Here is a 21,681-nt window from a genome sequence, read left to right on the forward strand (position 1 = left end):
AGTTTTACAACTGGTCAAACCTGGTATGAGACGAGGTAATGTGAATAATTACTTGGAGAATTTGGAAGTGAAATGGATTATAGCCCTGCAAGCAAATACATTTCCAGGGCTTAATGTTAGCATTCCTTTAAAGTCAAATTTAATTAGTAGAAGATGAACTCGATTTGTTAATTATATGTGATTTTAACTTGTATAAGTGTTTTACTTTGAGTTGCCTTTTATATGGATCTGATGAAGCGGTAACCCCGCGAAAGCGCTCATCCTTTTGTAATAAAGAAGTATTTTAGGATGTTTTTTGGCTTTTTCTCAGCTTTGTTGGTGTGCTCACATCTTGTTTTTAAGCCTTGGTGTTTGTTGTTTGTGAGTCACCTTTGGCAGGAGCGTGTACTGTTTATTTTATTTAAGGAGGACTAGAATGCAGAGAAGCCAGAACAGACCCTCACCAAGAAGTAGGAATAAAGATAGAAGAATAGGGGACAAGGGACAGAGACAACAGCCTGCACTGGAGAAGACTCCACAGGAGCAGTAACAGAAATAGAAGCATCAGAAAGTAAAGTCTGAGAATCCTCAGGGTAAACAGGTAACACAAAAGATGTAGCAAGACAAACAGAATCAACATGAGAATAAAAACATAAATTGTACCACTGTAGACAAACTCTGGCAAATGAACTGTGGAACCACAATGAATATAGTTCCTAGCAGGACAATCAGACACCAATTGAGAAAAATCACCACAAAAAAAAGCAGGACTTAGGTTGGCCTGCATACCTCAAAATGCCCCTCTGACCAGACAGCAAGCACACATCAGGCAAATGGGAAACATCAGAATCAAGGACATGCAAAGCCACCCAGGCCTCCCATGCCCTATCCCAAACTCTACCAGCATCAGAATCAAAGGATTTCTTAATAGAAAAATGTCAGCACACCGAGAAAGTAAATACTCCCTAACTTGTATTTCTATTACATAAATAGAAGGAAAATTCAAAACAAGTTTACTCTTATAAGAAACATCTACTTCAGAAAGCACAAAACCAGACCAAGGCTGCTGATGTTTATGTGCAGCAAAATGATAAACAAAAGTAGAAGCAGCCCCCTGCTCTTCAAACTAAACATCAGCAAAAGCATCCCTCCCCATTGAATAATAGCACACAAAGACTGAACAGACAAAGCACCCCTCCCTCAGTGAATAACAGCACACAAAGACTGAACATACACAGACAATGGTTCTAACAAAGAATTCCAAATAAGCTTACGTGAAAGAGGTTTGACTTGAAGAAAACTTAAGATGAACCAAAGGCTTAGAAACATTCCTGGACTGACTCAGACAGCTAGGCTGACTTCCAGAAGCAGAAACTGATATTTTCACTGCTGCAGCCTAAGACTTGGCCTGAGAAACAACTTCAGAAGCAATAGAAGACACAGCACTAGCAGAAGTAACCCACAGGGCTGTAGAGGGAGCTAAAACAGCAGAAACAGTAACAGCAGAAGCCAAAGAACTATCCTGAAGTGCCATTTCATTACCCCAACCAAGCACAGACAAATTACCAGAGTAATGCAACACAGATGAAGCCTATGAAGAAGTCTGAAACACAGAAAAAGGTGTTAAATGAAAAGAAGATTGTGAATCAGTAATAGAAGGCAAAGTAGAAGAAACAACGGGAGAAAAAGAAACACTAAATGCAGTACTCACAGCAGAAATGGCCATCTTGCTTCACCAGGAAGTGAAAGCAAGGACTTACTTTCTAGGGCTTGGAGTGACACCCTCATTGGTTCTTTTGAGTTTTTAAAAGTTTTTTTTTTTTTTTAAGTTTTTAGCTGCTGGTATTTAAGCCCTGTATTTGAGCATTATGCAGCATTTTAGGGAGTTCCTATACCAAAATAGGTTACAGCCCCCCACCAGCAACTTAATTGACAGTGAATGTAAGTTGCTTAAGGAATTAGTTGGTAATAAAAATATCAGGGTTATGAAACCCGATAAGGATGGGGGGGTATAGGGGTATATTATGTCTAAAGTGGATTATTCTAATAGAATGCACATTTTTTTGTTTGACGAAAAATATTATGAGGAGACATCACTCAATTTTATTAATGTTGCTTATAGGAAAATTCAATTTTTTCTTCAGGACATGTTTGAACAGAGTGAAATAACCCTTGATACACTTGAATTTTTAACTGTAAAGTTTCCTGTAGTACCTCCCATATTCAGAATACCAAAAACACACAAAGGTTTGGTAGAGTCTCCCTATGAGGCTGATTTTATGTGCGAGGACATCCATTACCCATCCACTATCTAAATCTGTAGATGAAAAAGTTAAATTTTTATTACAAGAATCCCCACATTTATATAAGGATTCTTAGGACTTCTTAGACAGATTAAGATCAGTGAAATACAGTCCTAACTTAGTATTTGCTACTACTGATGTGGTAAATTTATTTAATGTAATACTACAGGAGTTGGGCACAGAAATGTTTCAAGAATTTCTGAATGAATCTGGGAAGTTTAGCTCAAATGAAATGAATGTGATAGGCACTTTGTTGGAATTTGTGTTAAAATACAATTTTGTGCATATGGATGGGCAATACTTTCATCAGAAGAGAGGTGTAGCCATGGGGGCATGTTTGCCCCATTGTTTGCAAACAATGTATTGCTTCATAGGGAGAAACAGAAGGTTTTTAACAAATTTGACATCCCCATGGCAGTTATATACAAGATCTTTGGATGATATATTTATTGCATGGGAGGCACCTGTAACAGAAATACAAAGCTTTGTGGATTATTTAAATTCAACAACAGCTTTTTTGAATTTTACCTACCATTACAGTGTGAACAGCGTCAGTTATTTGGATGTATTAGTGTCTAAGGATTCCAAGAGGAAGGCCATTCAACATTCTATATATAGGAAGTCTACATATTCTAGCAGCTTCCTACACTATAGGACTTATCTCTCTGTTCATCAAAAAAAGGGTATAGTTAAGGGCCAGTTTGTTAGACTGGCCCATATAATATCTGAAGATGACATTTTTGAGAAATAAAGTAAATATGTAGTTAAACTTATTAGGGCTAAAGGTTATCCCTTAGATTTGTTAATGAAGGTTTCAGAAGAAGTTTATGATAAAAGAAAGAGAGGAATTCTGAGCCCTATATTGGCATCATGTCCTTCGGGACATATAGCCACTAATAAGGTAAACCCTAAGGAGAATTTTTCCTGTGCCTTTATTACTACTTATACACTAGAACATGAAGGGATTTGTGGGATTTTAAAATAACAACTGGAAAATCAGTGTTTTGATGGCATGACTGAAATAATGGGGCATGAACCTAAGATGTCTTATAGAAGGGGTAGGACCCTAAAAGAAATGCTGGAAATTGGGAACCAGACCAGGGAATACAATAATAAGCAAAAGGGGACATAGAAGTATAGGTCTTACACAGTGTAAATATATTTTAGAAGCTGGTTGTGTGAAGGTGAAAAACAGGTAATGTATACTTCTTTTTATTGCACCTGTAGATCTGTCGGTCTTATTTATTTAGCAAAATGCCAAAAATGTGAAGGGTTTTACACTGGTAAAACCACTCAAAGATTCAAGGATATAATCTACAGCCATGTGAAGGACATAAAAAATAAGCAGGAGAATAATTTATTATATAAACATGTAGCAAGAAGACATCCAGACCATGAATTTTTAGTTTCTGGTTTGGAAACAGTATATAAAAATCCATTAGGGGAGCTATGGGCTGATATTATAAAACAAAAAGAGACTTTATGGCAACTCAAGTTAAATGCTTATGTACCACCAGGTTTAAATTAATTACTATCCATTTCCAGTATTTTGAGACTCATGTCTTACAGAATTTGATTTGGCATTTTTTGAACATTGTTTAATGTGTATACTTGTACTAATTGTTTTAGTGGTGTATTTATAACAGAGTTTTAGAATTAACATATTATATAATATGTATGTGAATTGTTTGATGAGATTGGTGATATCATTGGTGTTTTTAGAGAATGTGATTTTTGAGGAGGGGTATAACAATAGGTACTTGTCAGTGTTTTTAATGAATTCTGAAGAAGTAGTCTTACAGTCTACATGAAAGTGCTAAATCCAATAAATGAGGTGAACATTAGTTTCTGGCTGTGGGTTCTCAGTTTTTTGTCTTTTGATGTGACAAGAGCACCCTCACTGGTTCTTTTGAGTTTTTAAGTTTTTTTAAGTTTTTAGCTTCTGGTATTTGAGCCCTGAGTTTGAGCATCATGTAGCACCTTGCACTACAGTTCAGTTGTGCAAAATACCCGGACAGATAATTTTGACAATTTTTTACATTAGATACAGCTGTAGTACATTAGTGTAGTCCTCATCTTTAGTATATCACAGGTTAAAGAGGTTTTGCTAGTGAGCTGTGACCTATTAAACCACCAGCCAAAAACCCCATCAGAAATACCAATCTACAGAGCACCTACTAGATCAGTCCTGAAAGCACCCCCTTTGTGATAATGGTTCTTCAAAGCTAGCATTATGGACAGTTGGACTACCCTTGTTTCCCCTTCCTGCCAGCCTTGTTGAATTGGGTCTCCTGAGGCAGTGTAGCAACTGCCTTATGTTCACTGATAACCCTCCACTAATAAACTCAGTCTAGTACAGAGTGTGAGAGATGTATCTACACCAAGAATCTTGAATCCCTGCTCTCTTGTACTCTAAACAGTAACACTGAAGAGGTTGTCAACTTATCTACCACTACTCATGCACATAGTATGCATCCAAAACATAAATCAGCATACATGGAGGATCTCTCAAAAAACTTACCAAAACACCAGAGACCTCAAAAAAAAAGACTGCTGCAACTAACACAGTTCCATAGCAACACCAGTGTCTCACCTACCAAGCCCTTAAGGCATAACACCCAAAAAGCAAATTTTCTTGTAATTGAAGACTCCATAATGAGACACATGGATGCCCCACTCACCAGTTTAGATAAGGAGAAAGTCACAGTCAGCTGCCTGTCTGGTGTCAGGATTCATCAGCACACACATGAACTCGAGTCTCTCGGCAACAAGTACCATTATGACTCTGTCATAGTTCATGTTGAAGTGAATGACCTGAGATGTACCACACTGTACTATATGAAGAGAGACATGATTGAGCTCTCTAAGTATGTGTCCCAGGCAGATATGTCTCTAGCCTTGAGCAGCATATTACCCTCACCTAGAATGATGCCACAGTACAAACAAAAATTGATCAACTTCAATAATTGGCTTAGTTTTTGGTGTCATTCAAAGTGGATCCAGTCTCTATCAGCCTGAGATAACATGGTCGACAAACCTCTCTGTTTGACAGACACAGTTTTCACCTGGCATCACTAGGCTTTCAGATTCTTGCAAAGGCTGTTGTCCCCATAGTGCCTTTTTTATGCAAGGTCTCAAAAACAAAATTTCTGATGTGAAAATTGTCAACCATAACAAAATAAGGGTTATGCTGCTAAACGCTAGGAGCTTAAACCAAAAACTGCACACCCTGGAAGCATTTCTATCACTGAAGGATGTAGATGTCAAATGTCTTTGCAGTCACAGAAATCTGGTTCAAGGCCTCAGAGAGTACCCCGGCCTTGCAAGGCTACAATGGCTTCCACACTTTGAGACCACAAAACAAAGATGTGAGAACCAAAGCAGGTGGTATTTCTATCTATATTCAAGATAAATTCACCTCCCTTCTAGTTAGACTGGACAACTCCATGGAGCTACTCCATGTTCAGATTACTGTGGATAAGACCCCTATTCAAGGCATAGTTAGTTATAGATCCCCATCCATGGATCATGATGTACATGATGCCTATTGACCAAACAGGTGTCAATCCAAATATTGCCAAACACTCTGGTCATGGCAGATTTCAATTATTCCACCATCAACTGAGAAACCTACTCTAGCCCCAACTCACTAGTGCAAAAGTTCCTTAACTTTGTTAACTTAAATGGCCTGGAACAAATTGTTCAAATCCCAACAGCAGGAACAAACATACTAGATCTGGTCTTCATTAACTTGACAAATAGATGCACCACCACAACTGTGGGACTTTTATTAGTTAAATCTGATGATAAATCAGTCACCTTCGAACTGGCACTAACACCAAAACTCACAAAGGGTGAAGTCAGACTAAAAAACCTCATCAAAGCAACTATACCCTCTTAGGGAAAGGTATACATGCATTCCAAGCCCCACCTCCAGCTGGAAGTGGTAACTACACCAAATCTTACACTAAAGCCCTGTACAATCACTAGTATAATTGTATAGACATGGCTGTTCCAGACAGAATCAAAACCAGAGCCCCAAGTAAAAAAAAAAAAGCTGCCCTGGTCAACATCCAGAACCAACAAACTTCACAACAAATGCAAAAAGTTGCTCTCTAAGAAATGGAGAATGGCAGCAGTTATTCCCCTGCACAAAAGTGGCTTAGCAACAGACCCAGTGAATTATAGGCCCATAAGTCTGACCATCCTCATCTGTAAAGCCATGGAACATATCATCATGGACCTAATAAATAAAGACTTAAGTGACCTGCAAACCATGGCTTTACGGATGAGGCTGGTCAGACTTATGGGCCTATAATTCCCTGGATCTGTTACTAAGCCACTTTTGTACAGAAGGATAACTGTTGTCATTCTCAATTTCTTAGAGAGCAACTCCACATATGTGGGTTTATGTGTTGTGTCCTTATTTAATGTGTGGTGTGTGTGTGTGCTGACAACCTCTTTGGCATTTCATGTGTCCTTATGTGAGAGTTTTGCCTCCATTTTCATAGTGTAACCACATCTCTCACATAAAGTGTTTGTTTCAGGAGTAAGTGGTTGTCAGTATACATGATACAATTGCTACAATGGCTCAGTACACCCATGTCTATCAGGCTGCTCAGAGAAATTATGGGAAACTTCCCCATCCATGATAACAAGCTCTTACTGTATGTTTTGTTAGGAAAGGGAATTGGTTAATTTGACAGGACTGTGCTTGTAGTGCTGAGACTACAGGAGAGGTCTATACTTTGTGTATCCTAAGGATGATCAATAAGGCAACTTCTAGAGCAACAGAAAAACTTGGAAGGGTTTCACTGACAGCTGTTTAGGGAAAACTAAGCTTCTAGGCTTTTGGATCTGTACAGGGCTCTGCTAAAAACCTCTGCATGAAGAGCAGCACCACACAAATGCAAGCCTTAAATACAAGTAAAGTCAAACAAGTTTTAAGCTAGCTAACAATCAGGAAGGCACATAATAAGCCTTCAACCAGCAATTCCCAAGTCAGACAGGTGAGATCAGCACACGTCTGCCATAAGGGTGCAGAAAATCACCTTCTTAATGTAGAATAGTTGGTTTGGAGCCCAAGTTTAACAAGACCACACAAACTACCCACAAAAGTCTTAGAGCTAACAGATGCAATGTAATACACTGGAATTAACTACTTATAGCAGCAGCAGAGAGTACATTTTTTTAAACTGCTAAAGTACAAGTGCTTTATTTCAAGCCCTAGGACTAAAATGTCCTTATCAGGACATGACTACAACTACAAATGCTCAAACGTCCTTTTAAAGATGAAATAAGCAAGACAATGAGATCACAGAGGAATGTAAAATATACAAATGTCCTTATTAGGACAAGAAGATCTACACAAGTGACCAAAATGCCATGTATAGAACATTGCATGCAAAAGGACAACCTAACACCAAAACATTAAAATAAAAACATCCTCAGCAAGATGAAGAGAACTGCACAGTCAGCCAAAGCACCCTCTACAAGAGGTTTTAGGTAACAGAAAATTCTGTGTCTTTCCTTAAGCACATAATAATACAAACATCCTGATTAAGATGAGCAGTTCAACACAGCTTTGCTAAAACACCCTCTTCAGGACATTTAATATTACAAAGATTTAATGGTGCAACATCATTATTCAGATGACCTTGAATCAAAAAGCTACTTTAATATGGTAAAAATGCCCTTCCAAGTGCATAGCACTGCTTGCCCAACCCTGGAATAGCCACTTTCCCTTTATTACAGTTGGGACTGTTTCATTGCTCTAAATTCCTTGCTCTAAATTGTTAAAGTATAGTCACGGTATATACGAGAAGTGCAAAAAAAAAAAAAAAAAAAAAAAAAAACACTTTAAGCCATTTTGTGTGCTTTCTAGTTCACATAGACCAGATAAACACCTACTGCCACTAGATAAACAATTCCAGCCCTCCTAATATAAAAGCACAGTAAAGGAGAGTCCAAAGTTAAATGCTACCACAAACAAACTTAAAAGATATGAAATGTTACTACAAACAAATGTAAAGATATGAATACAGCAATGTACTTTAAACAGCTTATAAAATGTTCTTTCTGTTTTAAAGAATAAACCATTATTGAATATTTTATATCTCCACTTTTGCTCCGTTCTTATCCATTCTTTCTGTTTTAAAGAATAAACCATTATCGAATATTTTATATCTCTGCTTTTGCTCCGTTCTATCCATTCTTTCTGTTTTAAAGAATAAACCATTATTGAATATTTTATATCTCCGCTTTTGCTCCGTTCTTATCCGTTCTTTCTGTTTTAAAGAATAAACCATTATTGAATATTTTATATCTCCGCTTTTGCTCCGTTCTTACCATTTTTTATCAGCTTATAAAATATGATTATTCAATAAATGTACTTCACTTGTATAAATGAGCCAAGAACCACTGGATTGTACAGAATTTATGAAGGCACTAAAATAAGATAAGCTGATTAATAAGCCATTCAGTCAATACAACTATGTGCAAAAATCTCAAGTGTTCCTCCAACCTAAACAGAAACTACCTCTCAGTGCATTATTTGGAAAATTCACTGACATCTTGATGTAAAAACAAGTGCTAGAGTATAGAAATATACTACTAGCTAGGTAATGGATTCAGAGCAAGTAAATCAGTAGAACAGACAATGGTGAGGCAAAATTCACCTTTTCAATGTAAGCACAAGGAAAGGCAAATAAATAATTCAAGATATTAACAGCAGTGAAGAAAGAGAGGAGCATATCAAGCTCAATTTACAGTAGGAGTGGGCAGCTTAAAATCACAAGGTTTAAAAAAAACAAATGGGAGGGTGGGTGGAAAAAAACTAGCAGGGAATCACCAGCAGTTCTTTAGTTTATGTAGGCTTGAAATCTTTTTAGAAAAGACCAAGACCTAGAAACTCGCTGTGTATTTAAGTATCACTCAAGAGATGATTTAACAAATGAAAAAAAACAGGTGAAATGTGCAGCCTAGATAATTTAAGTGTTTACCTCTCACAAAGAGCAAAAACACCAGTCCAAGCAGATTTCTTACAACAGAAAATAAAATGGAGCAGGTAAAACAGAAAGCAACTCTATCAGCAAGTCACAGACAAAAAACATAGGTTTTTGTTCTTAAACCAGCAGGAAATCAGCAACAGTGCTTTAGTTTATGCACGCTTGAAATCTTTTTTGTTGCTCATGTCCGTGATAATTCATTTCATAGGTTTGCATATTAGATTTCTCAAACTAATAGGTGTAGATCTTCCATAGTCAGTTGATGGTCCACTCATGTGAAGTGTGATAATAATAGCAGTTCTCCATTTCCATGGTACAAAGGCTGTGGTACTAGTAGGTCATGTTTCAAGCAATTTAGTAAGTATCCTGGAATATTGTCAGGGTGTGTTGAGGCTGTGTTTCTGGCCTTAGCAAGTGCCACCAGTATCTCCTCCCAATTAATAGTTAGGGGGATATACTAATTTATAAGCCATCAAATTTACTATGTCACTCTACTCTGTGGAGGTAGCACCAATGACTATCAGTTCAGTGCAATTCACTGATGGGTGCTGCGTTTGAGATTTTGGACATAGCTGTAGAAGGCCTTGCTATTGATTTTAGCCCATGAGGCTATATTGACCTCATAATTGGCCTTGTTGGACTTAATTAGTCCTCTTAGTTTACTGTATAGTTTAATTAGGGAGCGTCTATCATTATGGGAGTTGTTCTTCCTGATTTTAGCCATGATTTTTTTTGTTTTGTTACATTACCTATTAAGGTTAGGATTACACCACTGTGGTTTCTTTTTAGAGATTGTTTTGGGCTTACTTCTAGTAGGTATAGCAGCCTCTATACAGTAATTTACCTGGTTGCACAGAGTCTCTGTGAACAATTCCACATAGGTTGTTATGAACTTGGTGTTGGGAAAGGCACTGAATTTTGATAAATGATCACTTAATAGGGTATAGTGTGCTTGGAATATTTCCTAACTGTTACAGAGTTTGCTCAGGTTACTTAGTTGATTTTTTTAAAGGATAAAGCTTTGTGGTCTGATCTCACCAGTGAGGATGTCACATTGGCAGGGGTGGGGGGTGCAGCACTCTACCATATTGGTCAGTACCAGGTCCAGTATGTTTGAACCTCTGGTGGGTGTGCACACTATTTGGTTAAGGGTATTTGTGTTAATAAAGTCCAGGAATCATTGGGCCTGTGATTATGAGGCAGTGTATGTTTCCCAGTCTATAGGGATGTAGTTAATGTCTCCCGTGAATAAGGTACTTGGTTTAATGGTGAGTGTCTCTTGTAGGTCTAAGTATGAGCTATTTGGTTCTAGGGACATAGATATTGACCTATAGCTTGCTAAGATATGGTATGGGACTTTGTCAGTGATGATTTGCACATTGATAAATTTCAGGGCACCATCCTATTTAACCAAAGTAGAGTTATGCTTAGTGCTAAAATAGATTTAGACTCCTCTGCCTTTTGTCTTTGTCTATGCAGCTGATTGTCTATATGTGTGGAAGGCACTGAACCCTTGCACTACCATGGTACTTCCTACACATTTAAACCATGTCTCAGTAATGGCACAAATGTCTGTATTCTCCAAAGTAAAGAGAGCTTGTAGGGTGTGGAGTTTGTTGTTACGGCTCCTAGCATTGAACTGTAACACCTTTAGGATTCTTTGTTTTTTATTTTCTATTTCAGTATGCTTGTCAATTTAGCATTGCCTAAAAATAGTCTCTTAAGGGGTGGGTAAACTTTTAACCTATACTCAGAAGCCTAGGGGACACAGGTGCAGACCATCCTTGGCAAAGCAATGTGGTCTGTTAACCGTGTCCTCCCATGCTGACAAATATTGTTTCCCCCGTGGAAATACACCAGAAACTAAGCCAATTCATGAAGTCAATCTTCTTTTGTTCATACTGTGAAATCATCCTTTGTGAATGTAGAATGCTGTTCAATGCAAGGCACATACCTGCCTGAGACGCATATTCAGATAAATCAACAACTCTCTTCATATAGTTCAGGGAACTATGTCTCAGGTCATTAACACTCACATACTGTACTACTGTATCAATGACTATTTGCTATCAAACATCCTGCATATACATAGACAAAGATAACTACTCTTTCTATATAATGCTGATGTTCTGCTATGATGGAAAATGAAAGAAACTTTGGCCAAATGGTCAGCCTTAAATAGACTGCAACATCTTTCACACATAGTTATTTTCATCCACAGACAGCCCCTATACCCATCAAGTACAGACATTACATTTACTGTGGTCAGCTCAGATGTCTGTGCATTAACAATTAACACAGTAAAGTATTCTAGCTTGCCTCACCAAATGTACACTAGTTTTACAAAATTAAATTAATGGCAGTTTAATTTTTATTAATGAATCAACTACCATTTTACTCATAATACTTTTAAACTTTAGTGTGTTCAGGAGATGTGGTATCTTACTTGTAATCCAGGTAACTCGCCCTTTCAGGTGCAGCTCTCAATTTATAATCCAAGCAACTAACCCCTTCAGGTACAGCTCTCAACTTTTCTAGCTCATCGTAGGTTCATAGGTGTTTACTAGGCTAATGACCACAAGGGCCTTCTTAGGCCTAGCCATGCATCCTGAATCTCTTACAAGTTCTGGCACCCTTTGATAAGTGTAAGAAGGGGTTTTCGAGGTGAAACATTTACAAGCAGGGGCCTGGGAGAGGAACCATTTACAGGCCACCTATGTCCATTAGAGACATAGACATCAGATCTGAAAGAAACCATGATTCCTGAACTTGTCCCTATTTTAAGTTATTTGTAATAAAACACTCAAATTAAGTTATTTCCCCCATGCATTATTCTAGACACACAATGTCAGAAATTAATATCCATTTACAGTAATATACATTTACACCTTCTACATCACAGTATCTTCATCTTGAATTTATTGCTCCCAAACATATTGCATACATCTGGGATCTTAGCTAATCTTCAGGAATCCCAATTACTATAGTAGGACAAGTTACGAATCAAATAGCTAAATCCAGTTAAGGCCATCCCCATCATATTCATCTCTGCTCTTCCTCTGACTCTTAAGCTGTCTTGAGGTCAGTTAAAGATTAAAGATATGGCACATTAAAAAGTTACCTACTTATTTCTTCAGTCCCTCTGGTAAATGTCTTGTCTTCCCCTTACTGACCAAATGGCATATTCCACTGTGAAACCTTAGGTCACATGGTATACTTTTACTCTTTCCGCATGTTCTAATAACAATCTTCCCCTGATGCATGTGCAAACTGCTCAATTATATCCTTTCAGAATTGTAATTTTCAAGCATCCATTAAACTAATGTTCCTGCTCATGTCAGTTGCATACCACATCATCTAGTCTCAGAACAATACTTTTCTCCTCAGTTTTTCTAAATGAGTCCACCTCATTCTTCATATGTTAAAGTATCTCCCTATATATCCTCTCTTTATATCTTATTTCCTCTGCACGACACTAAATTCTGTTCATTATATAACTGCTAATACCATCTCAGCTTGTGCTTTTATTATTTTCAGTGTACATTTCACTCCTAATTTATGTCAACTGAAGTTATTTTTTGATAACATACTGCTATTCTCAATTTAAATTTTGAGTTAAGTTTTCTCACTCATTTATTTCAATATACCTGTAAGTCAATATCTGTGTATTATAATGATTAATAAGACATATGTTTATATTGTTTAACTGGAACCTGTCACTTGGTACTGCACTGAAAATGGGTCCTATCCATGAAGAATTTCTAGATTAAAAAAAAACACAGAAATAGCATTATAAATAAATATTTATACTAGCAATGTTAATGTATTGCCAGCATGCAGTATACTGTAATGAATGAATAGCACACTTTTTCAGTGACTGACTTATTGCAAATGTATTTTTTCTGGGATTTACTCTTACAATTCTTTGATGTCATTTGTTTAGTGAAACTATCAATACTCCCCCAGATTCACTATCCTTCCGTGCAGGACTAGCTTAGTCCTGCACTGAAGTGGCCATTTAGGAGCAGGATGGCAGTGCACCATGCATAGTAATGAAGGCACACTGCTTGAGCTCCTAAATGGACACGGAGCATGTACAAGTGCAGGGGGCGTATCTGAGAGCAGAGCTCTCAGAATATACACCCCCCCTGCAATCAAGAACAGCAGTGTAGGAGTAAGAATGAGCAAGACTGCTCATAGGTGTTTGCGTACCACCAGCAACATTCCCCAAGTGTACAAGAGCAATAGTTACAACATTTAAATATGAAGACTTTTTTTTATGAAACAGATCAAATTTAACCATAGGTGCGCGGGTTTGCCCATTGCTTAGCTACGGTTAATACAGCTTAAATGGCACAAGAGGGTAAAAAGCAAGATATATGCAAATGAAGCAGTATAGCAATAGTGTAGTGGGCAGAGCATTCGCCTTACGAGTAGTCATTCCCGGTTTGAGTCCCACTCCAGTACAGCCCATTTTCCATGTCAAATCACTGTATGATCAGTTTATTTTGTTGCATAACCTATGATATAACTTATATTTGTGAACTGGAGTACTGCAATAAATGCAAATGTGAGGTGTCATTGTCATAATGCTGCAAAGTCCACAGATAATCACAAGTGCCCTATAGAGTATATGTACACAGGCATCAGGGGTACAAATGGAAGGTAAAATGTGTAATGAATGATAAAGCCATACAGGTGCCAAATCCACCACCTGCCCAAGAACCATTAGACATCACTGTCTAAATTAGTGCGGTGGTAAGTAGGTGTAAGCACTAAGAAGCAAGAGTAAGCATAGTTACGCAGTAGTAAGCAGGTGTAAGTATATTTAAGCAGTAGTAAGCAGGTTTAAGCCCATTTGTGTGGGGGTAAGCAATGCGCATACTGGTTAAGCAATATTGAAGCTAACTCTCTGTAAGCATATTTAACCGGAGGTTAGCATTGCTTACCTTCACGCAAACCCACTTACAATTGCTTAAAAGTGCCTTAAGCACTCTGTATGCATCAGCCGCTCTTCTGGCCAGAAACAAAATAAACAGCCTTTGCAGGTCTTGAACCGAGGACCCTATACATTATAGTCACGTTAATTAATCACTAAGCCATCACAGCTGTACATAAGATTGAGGTATCACCAAACAGATCCACACCATAGGAAATACAAACTGGACATGTGAAAAGAATCTATATACAGTTTTATATTGTATAACCAACTACAGGACATAAATATATAAACTGGAGTACTGCATTAAGCCCAGATGTGAGGTGTCAATGGAATAAAGTGTTGAAATCCCCTAATAAACACAAGTACCGCATACAGTGTACATACACATGAATCATGGATACCAAACACATATATAACATGTAATGAATAATAAATCAATGCCACAATGCAAATATAATGCAAGTTAAATATCAAGCAACGCTAAACATTGCATGCCCAGCTTAGTAGGTGTAAGCAATGTGTAGGCCAGCTAACTCAATCTGCCTATTGGTATAACTTTTTGAGCAATGCCAACCTTAGGTAAGCAGGTTTGCTCATAGCTTAGCCTTTTCAAAACTGTCCAATCACGGCAAAGTGCAGGAAACCGGCCCTATTTAAACCCAACAGGTGGGAATACATCTCATAACTGGTTGTAGCTTCCCCTTGTAGACACTATGTCTGGAATGGGAGAAGGTGTGGGCTTTTGGGCACAGCGCTGGGGCATCCAGGAGTCCAGAGTCATGGCAGGACTCCTTGTGAAAGACCATGACATGAGACTGCTGCAGGGCCAGTGTCATGGTACCCAGTACAAAGTGAAAGCCTGGGACCATCTCACCCATGACTTCACCAGTGCCACTGGCATACCCCGAACTGGTGAGCAGGTCAGGCATCACTATGCCGACCTGAAGCAGTGAAAGGGGGATCTCTTGGATCAGTGGACCCAAGAGGCTAGAAAGACAGGGGAAGTCCCAGCTGTGTGTAAGTATCAGTCCATTACCTGTTTAATAATTTCCAGCTCATGTATATTATGGATAGGTATGGCTAAATATTCCTCTTATGTCTTTCACAGTGGCAAGTGACCGGGCTATGAACCAGAAGGCCCATGGATGTAGATTGGAGTGTATGTACTGTCATAGAAAATAAATCTAAAAGTAGTAGTAAGTTAATTGCCTGTATAAAACCTGTATTGTTTAAGACATGTACTGCATACACCAGAGAATATGGCAGGAAGAGTCTCATATAGGTTGTATGTAAATAAAAGCATAATATCCTGACAATAAAGGTCTAACTGCTGGACTGCATGTGTTTACTCTGGTGTCATATGGTAATGTAGATTTGCAATCACATAATAGTACTGTTGTATTAAGCACTGTTACCCACACTGTGCTACATAAATAAAATGTGTAGGAATGCCTGTATATGACTGTTGTAATCCCACGAAGTCATATAATACAACTGAGATAGACCTAGATAGAAAACAGTGAAAAGACAGACAACAAAATCCAAATAGCACACTCAACTGAGACGTGAACTGTTGTATTTTTAGCACACACAGCCATGATTCGAATCCTGGGAGTGGTAGTAGCCTGTATGCGGAATCATACCCCACAACTGTACAGAATGTCTATTAAATCGGCCCATATCTGCTGTCCGTCACCTTCTACCCCTGGAAAATCAGTGGGATGATCTCAGACATTTAGGCAGCAAACAAGAAATACAACTGATTGTCAGACATCTATAAGAACAAACCTGTCGCTGTAGCAATTCCCCAAAATGTTATGAGAGTAATAAGCCAAGTTTGTCCCATCTACACCTTCATGTTGTCAAGCTGTGACCAGAGTGTGTACAGTAACAGAGTGAGAAGCATGTGCATAATACTAATGTGGAATCTGGTAATTTCTGTGGCAACATTCAGGAAGTGCTAACAAACATTGCTCCCACAGGTCTGTCAGATACGAACACTGTGCCTAGAAATAAAAGATTGATATCCTGTACTGGTACTGTTTACTCTGGTATTGTATGGTATTGTTAGTGTTGCAGTTGCTCTGAATAATAAGGCATTACTCATCACTGTCACCCACACTGTGCTACATAATAAAACTGCCTAGGAAATCCTGTGTAAGAGTGTTGTAATTACAAGGTCAGAATGTAAAACCACAGGAGAAATATAGACAGAAATCAGATAAGAGATACACAGCAATATCTGTATAGCAAACTCAACTGTGATATTTTTAGCAGACACAGCCATGGTTTGAATCCTGGGAGTGGTTGTAAGCTGTATGCAGAATCATACCCCACAAGTGTACAGAAATATCTAGAATGTCCAGTTAATCTGCCAATATCTGCCGGCGGTCTGTCCCCCTGGCATATCGGTGTGCTAATCTCTGACATGTAGGCAGCATTTCATGTCATATAACTTGCAGGCCTTTACATATTTGGAAAATGTCAATGAAAACAAACCTGGCATTGTACAATTCACTAAAGGTGTAAGAGGGCAATAGTCGAAATATGTCCCGGTTCACCTGCATGTGGTCAAGACATGCCCATAGTGTGTGCAAAAAGAGATGGACAGGTATGTGCATAACATCAACCTGGAATCTAAGAGTATGTGTAGAAACAGTTATTTAGTGTTAACAAACAATAACTCCACAGGTATACCAGGTAAGAGATGTATACTTCAGGTAAAACCAGTTCATGTGTATAGTTGTCAATAGCCATACCACTGTCCAAACTAAAGTAATAGGGTAGTGTACTAATACTTGTAAGGTACAGATACCAGCACTGACAAGGAAAGTAATGCGAACTACAGGAATATACTAGTTGTTAATTGACATCTTCCCCCCCCACCATATCTGCAACAATAAACTAAATACACAACTCAATTGGTATGTGCTGATTTAACTCTAATGTTGGGACATATGTCCTATTGTTTGATAATTATTTAAATCTGCTTCTATGCATGTGCTATGTTGAAATACTCCCACATTGATGGCATGCTGCCATCAATGTACCACCATGATGTTGTAATTACCACTGTGGTCCCATATATGCATGTGTTCTGTTTTCTATGCAACTGTTCCATATCTGGTGTTTGGGTTAATGGGAATATCTATGCATGCTGTTACACCTAATCCTGTTGACTATTGCTAACCCACATATGTTGATAAACCTTAAACACCATAGAACATATGGGAATGTGGGTCCTGGCAGACCCACCTGTCCCACCTCAGCTGGTTGTGGCACCGGGCAACAGCACATCTGGGGCCCAACCCAGGACCTCCTCGTCCACTGGTCCTGCATCACCTTCAGGTGGAACTGCCTCAGGGGATGGGGCTCACCTCCCTGGGTGAGGGGGCAGACAGGAACCTGTCACCCATTGACAGGTCTAGGTTGTGGTGCATACCGACCTCCGCAGAGAGGTCAGAGATCTGCTATGCTAGCATGAGGGTCGTGTGTCATGACTAGAGGGTCAGCCTGGCTCTTCTACTCAGCCCCCAGCACAGCCACCTTCGAGGCTGTGAAGGTGCAGTGGTGACTGCCCATGGGTGAGGACCTCAGTCCCACTTTTTCCACTAGGGGGCTCATGGGCTTCTGATTTCTCAACACCCCTCCCCATCAAGGTGTTTACCCCTAAGTGTCATATATTGCCCCTGTATGTATCTTGTTTGCATTGTCTGTTAACCTACCCAACCTACCTCCCCAAATATACCTCCTATCCCTACCCAACATCCCACTCTCACATGAAAAAAATGGTCAATCTGTTCCCCAAAAAAAATCTTGCCCCATACATAGCTGTCCATTTCACACACATGTCCACTGGACAAATGTAATCTGGTCTAATTGGCTTAACAACATATTATAGTTGTACTCACCCTTCTCTCAGGGGTATGAGTGCCCAACTCTATCTTCAAATTCAGTGTATATGCACAGCTGTTGTTGTAGAAGAAATGGGCAGCTATGGACCTTCCCTACACCCTTCCTACACATCCCTAGCTATTTTCCCTACTGTCTTATCCTCTTTGTGCCCCTGTTTCACCACTTTCCTATCAACCCTTTTTTCTTTTCTTTTCTTTTAAAGAAATTAGCATGGGGTAAGTGGGATTAACCACTTTTAAGCAACTGTAAGCGGGTTTAAGCCTGTTTGCACAGGGGTAAGCAATGCCTACACAGGTTAAGCAATTTAGAAGCTGAGTATAAGAAACTGTAACTGGAAGTTAGCAGTGCTTACCTCCACGCAAACCCGTGAAAACCTGTGCAAACCCGCTTACAACTGCTTAAAATTGCCATAATCACTCTTTATCCAATGGCCCTTGTTTTTCCCAACAATAAAATAAACAGCCTCTGCAAGGCTCGAACCCAGGACCTAGCACACCATAGCCAAAGTGATTTACCACTAATTCATGTCAGATATATATAACCTTGATGTTTTTACAAACAAAACATTCAGCACAGGCATTCAGCAGTACAGGAAATGTATTTAAACATGTAGATGTGTGTGTGTGTGTGTGTGTGTGTGTGTGTGTGTGTGTGTGTGTGTGTGTGTGTGTGTGTGTGTGTGTGTGTGTGTACAGATATATATCTATAGATATAAAAGAGAACATAGCAAATACATATATGATCACAGGGACCATTAATGGGGGTGAGGGGGCCCAAGCTACATGCATCTTGTACGTATTGATATTGCCCCCCCCCACAGCAAATCAGGTCTGCCCTGCAATACAATATCAACTGTTGCAAGTCCCATAACCAGGACCAGACATAACATGGGCACAAGATGTTAACAGTAATCCATCCCACCTATATGATGTCAGACTGGTATGAATAACATATCATGCAGTACAGTCTGGCTACCATAGGAAATGTACAGTGTGGAAGCAATAAACATTCATAAGATACATATAAACACACACAGACATATATGCAGATATATATATATATATATATATATATATATATATATATATATATATATATATATATATATATATATACATGTGTATCTACACATACACACACACAGAGATATGTATAGGAAGATACATATTTAGAGGGTGCACACCATATGTAACAGCCAGTATGCCTACAGTTGCCACATTACCAACAGGACTCTGCATGAGTCACCCATTTAAAGACAATTGTTGCCTGAAACATATACCTCCAGAGAGGTCAAAGGATATAACACCACACACAGGTCTGCATATATGAGAAAGCTTTATTTGTGTACTATTACAGTTATATATGCCATGTCGTATAGCTGTTTAAACTCTGAAATACATATAAACAGACTAATGCAACTTTCAAACAGATCAATTAATACAGTATTCTGGAAAGCATAACAAATGTTGTTGTCCAGGCCAAGGCCTTCAAGTACTACAACAGTAAAGACAGACTGGGCCATGGGTTAACAATCAATCAACAGTAAGTAATGTAGATGTATAGTCCAGCAGCCACTATCCACACTCTATACACAATCCCTAGGGGGTAAAGAATTCAGTTGACACAATGGGATGTATCTGTTACATAACAAGGCATAACTGAAACCATCACAATCACACTGACAAACATAACAGTCTGTATGGCAGGAAGCAGTAGGCCTGCATTTATCCAAGCTGAATTGTATGGTAATGTACATACAGAAACCTTGAGGCGGCTTACCCCTGATACCCCTCATATGTTGTAACAGCCTAGGTTAGTTATGGTACACCCCCCAACACAGACTGACAAACAGAACCATATACCAATGTTACATACACTGACCTGTGAACTGCATAAGGGTACACATGTATTGTGCAGATGAAGCCCACACTTGTATGGACCCAACCTGACAATATGTGTGGGGGCCACAACAGCAGTGGAATGACGGCAGGAATAGCAGCATGACATACTCACAGGCCACTACATAACAACCCCTGACAGCATGTCACATGGACAAAGCCTGGTATGTAGGTGGAGGACAGAGGCTGGAACACATGCCCATATGTGAAATAGTGTTGTCATACACTAAGCAAGTCGCTGGTGTTACAGGATAGTCTGCAACATACCCTTAGTTAGGAATATGAAGTCAGAAACACAAATGGATGTAGCCATGTACTGATAGCACTCAACACACACTGCCAGTGATATATCTGACACAAGACCTGTGTGGTGGACAGGCAAAACATAACAGGCACACTTCTGGCCACCAAATGGATAGGCACACAGTTGAAAGCTATGCAGACAGAGTGCAGTCCATGTTAAACTAGTATGTACACACAAACCCTGTAACACTGGTACTATACAATGCATACAACAACACTGCTCACACTCTGTTTGTAGTTCTGGAACCCCATACAAATATTAGCTGGCCTGAGTGTGCAAGTTCTCTTGAAAGTGGTATTACTACCTGCTGTCTGTAACACTGTTGCCCACACACAGGAAGGATGTCCACCATACAGGAAAGGTAAAGGGACTATGCCCACATGATGTAGGGATTTATAGTAGTGAGTTGCCATAGTGGTAATTGGAAGTACTACACAGCATACTGCATTCAGGTAGCAGGTGGAGGACACTGATTGATGTAGATGCCATTACCTGATCATGTGCATCACCTACAAAAGCCATGTTACAATCTATTCTAAGCAGCTCAATCCATTTACTGGAGAGACAGAGAAAGAGAGAGATGGGGGAAGAGAGAAAGAGAGAGAAAGAGAGAGAGAGAGAGAGAGAGAGAGAGAGAGAAAGAGAAAACAGAAAACAGATCCAGAACCAAAACCAGAACCACAACCAAACCAAAAATAAAAACAAATGAAGCAGGCTAAGGCCATAGCCAAGGAGGGAAACAAATGCTCCTACAAGGAAACCATCCATAACAGACCTCATTCCCACAACAGGTATGTGAAGTATATATTGCATGTAATTAACTGTGATACTTGGTCCATAATACTGGGGTAGATGATGTGGAATGATATATATGTGCCATCAGGTGTTACTATTGTAATTATGTTCAGCTGAACAACTGCTATGGTCATTACAGTCTGTCCCTGTGGACAATGGGCCATACCCATCAACTGTGCATTGCAGCACCGACTGAGAAGATATAAGCCAACATAGTGTGTGTTGAGTAATGGAGAGGATGTATATTACTGTGGCCAATAGCTGCTGGGGGAAGTAATGCCATAATAATGGACAAGTGGGTTCCAGAGCCCGCCACTTGCAGGACACTCGGGTTAACATGTATTGTAGCATGATGAAATGCCATAGGTGTGTAATAGGCTTACCTGCAATCTGGCCCTACATAGACCCTCCCCTAATGTTAGATGATGTCCATATGTTGCACCTGTCTGTGTTGTAGCAAGGCAGAACAGTGCAGCTGTGCAGGAAGGAGAATTAGAGATTGTGGACCTGATGTCTGAATGTGCCCCATATATAGGTA

This window comes from Protopterus annectens, chromosome 4.part1, assembly GCF_019279795.1.
Source record: "Protopterus annectens isolate FY-2018-M chromosome 4.part1, PAN1.0, whole genome shotgun sequence".
Classification (NCBI taxonomy): Eukaryota; Metazoa; Chordata; order Ceratodontiformes; family Protopteridae; genus Protopterus; species Protopterus annectens.